Source organism: Moschus berezovskii, chromosome 9 (assembly GCF_049115385.1).
Source record: "Moschus berezovskii isolate FMDL1 chromosome 9, NW_MosBer_1.0, whole genome shotgun sequence".
NCBI lineage: Eukaryota > Metazoa > Chordata > Mammalia > Artiodactyla > Moschidae > Moschus > Moschus berezovskii.
Genome location: NC_142468.1, coordinates 26,305,040 through 26,308,279, shown reverse-complemented (window position 1 = coordinate 26,308,279; position 3,240 = coordinate 26,305,040).

Sequence of the window (3,240 nt, the reverse complement as noted above, 5' to 3'; positions counted from 1 at the left end):
CATAGATCTACAGCTTCAAAAGTCATACCTCAAACCAGGGAACTGCCTAATAAGTGGATCTTCCTACCTTGATACGTTTACTTTCATAATAACCTAAAAGGTCAAGTTCAAATTGAGAATTCTTGGACTTCTGCCCAGGGACACGCAGTCCAGGGAGTGCCTGCCTTGCCCCTCCTACCCTCACCCCTGCCACCCCCTTCTCTCCCTGTCATGGCTCTGCTCTGAACTGTGAGGGGCCTCTGCACGCATGTGTGAACACCCCGGGTTGCATGTCTGAGCTGCATGCATACGTCACCCTTGGCCACCCTTGGGTTTTGGGAGCATTACCCAGAAAAGAGGACAATGCAGGCCCTGGAAGAAAGCTCAGAGCTATTTGGGCAGGAAATTCTGGGACTGTTGTCTAGAAGAGGGGCCTGGGGCTTGGGTGTGTGTTTGTGAAAATATTACTTTGGCCCCGAGGGAGGGCCAGAGAGGGGACTTTTCCCAGGACCAGGTGCGAGGGCAGCACTGCCAGGAGTAACCAGCCCCCATCAGGACCTTCCTCCTCTGCGCAGACAGAGTCTTCTCCAAGACTTGCCAGCCCACGTGCTCTGCATCACCAGGAAAGAGGCAGGTAAGGAGACAGTGGCCAGAGTTCTCTGTGCTGTGGACCTAAGTCCCCAAGGAATTCAGGGAATGGCCTTCTTATCAACTCCCAGGCCTCCAGCAACTGCTAATGACCAATGTATTCAATTGGAGCCATGAACCCAATAGAAAAAAATGGCCATTCCCAGGTTCTATGGGATCCACCCAAATGCCTTGTAGAGAAAGGGGTGGGAGTGGAGTTGTTATGTCAGAGCCTGCCAGGCTAATTGTTCATCGTCAGACCATTTTATTCTGTGGATAAAGAGGCAAAAGCAAGACATCTGATGATACCACTGTTTTTCCCCTTTGGCCCGCCTCCCTTTACATGCCTGTTTAAGACATGCCTGCTATTCTATAAAGAAAACAAAGAGGACTCAGGTAATCCCCAGATGCCAGCCCAAGTCAGCCCTGCATGAGGCTCCTGACTTCCTAGATAATCCACAGCTTCCTTAACAAAGGGGACCAGCATTCATCCTGTGCTTTTGTTTTATAGGCTGTTTTATGACTGGAAATAGCCTGCTTATTGTAAATCTCTCTTGTGGGATTTACAGAGGTGTCATCTGTTCTATTTTCCTGGCTCTTTCACACATTTATTTAAATTCATTCATTATTTGGCAAGAACATTTTGTATTCTAAGTCTTAATCATATAGGAAAGAAATTGCCCTACAGACACGTCCATTATTATATTGATTCAGTTTTTATTCATTTAAAAGTTGGGGTTTCTCCCCCTTGATGGTTCTCTGGCTTTTACGATACGATTTCTCTGTGAAGCCCCAGAAATGGCTCATAAAAGTGTTTGAGTTTGTGGGCTTCCAGAGGTGCAAAATGCTTTCTTCAAGGAATAAAGTCAAGTTTATTATTGTTCCAGAGTTTTATAAACTATCTTCTTTGCAAGGGAGAGACAACAGTACATTCTAGTTTTTGCTTTTCTCAATCACTGACTCCTAGGTTGGTTCCTGATTTCCATAACTGTCTTTGACCTCAGGGAGTTTGCAAGGGCCTTCAAACCTCTTTCCTGGTATTTTTCATGCATGTGTGTGTAAAATCTACATAACTGATAATTTATCATTGTAAGCATTTTTAAGTGTGCAATTCAGTGGCCTTCACTACCTTCACCATGTTGTGTAACCATCACCACTATTTCCAGAACATTTTCATCACCCAAACATTTCTGTACCCATCAAGCAATAACTTCCTGTCTCCTGGCATTTTGATCCTTAGCTTGTGCAGTGTTTATGCACTTTAGAGCCAAGGAACCTGACTTGGAATATTTGCTCTGTCCCGTACTAGGTCTGGGATGTTGAACAACTTGCCCTATGTCTAGTTTATTCAGTCGCTCTGTCGTGTTTGATTCTTTGCGACCCCATGGACTGTAGCCCATCAGGATCCTCTGTCTATGGAATTTTCCAGGCAAAAGTACTGGAGTGGGTTGCCATTTCCTACTCCAGGGGATCTTCCTGACCCAGGGATTGAACCCGCATCTCTCGCATCACCTGCATTGGCAGGAGGATTCTTTACCACTAGTGCCCCCTGGGAAGCCCAAGTCTTAGTTTGCTGCTGCTAAGTCGCTTCAGTCGTGTCTGACTCTGTGCGACCCCATAAACAGCAGCCCACCAGGCTCCTCCATCCCTGGGATTCTCCAGGCAAGAACACTGGAGTGGGTTGCCATTTCCTTCTCCAATGCGTGAAAGTGAAGTCGCTCAGTCGTGTCTGACTCTTTGTGACCCCACGGGCTGCAGCCCACCAGGGTCCTCTGTCCATGTCATCTGCAATATGGAGCTGATAAGAATCAGAACGATAGCCTTCATGGAGTTGTTACGTGCACATAGTACCACGCACGAAGAGCATCCTCAGCCCTCAGAAAAGCACATTGCCTTCTCCTTACTGTCAGTGTCTCATTGCATCAGACGAGGGTTCTCCGCTTTCATTTCCCAAATCCCTGGATCTTCACTGCCTTCTGGGCTAGACCTGGCTCCCTCTGTATCCCTGAGGCAGGGCTAAGAGGGGTTCAGGACATTTCTTAAACTTCCCAATAATGACTAACATTCGCTAAGTAACATTTGTCAAGAAGAGGAAACTCAGCACAGAGATGGGTGTTAAGGAATGTGAAGCAGGTCTCCCAGCTTGTAGGTGAAAGACAGGATTCGAATGAGGTCTGGCTTCAGGGCCCTTGTTCTCAGCCACTGGACTCTAAAGCCTTGATGTGCCTGTAGGCATCTGGTAATGATTGTGGCAGAAGGAGAACTTGGAGAAGCAAATTCAAGCTCACCCAGCAAGTCTGTGGCATGGCCAAAAAGACAGACTGGCCACCTGCTGCCCAGCCGCTGGCTCTGACTGCTGCAGGGGTGATTATCCTAAGAGTGTTATTTCAAAGATAGTCAGGGAGTCAGATAATCAACTTCCCCATCCTTAGAGCGAGGCCTGAGTCTTCAGGGAGCTTTTAGCCATGAACGATACCAGTGGTTTTCCTCCTGGAGTATTGCTTTGATGGCTTTCCTCATATATCTTCCAAACAACATGGTTGGAGCTGCCCAAGGATGAATGTCACCGGCTACCCACCCACCTGCCTCACCATCCTGATTCTCAGTCCTCCAATACATCCCACCCTTAAGACT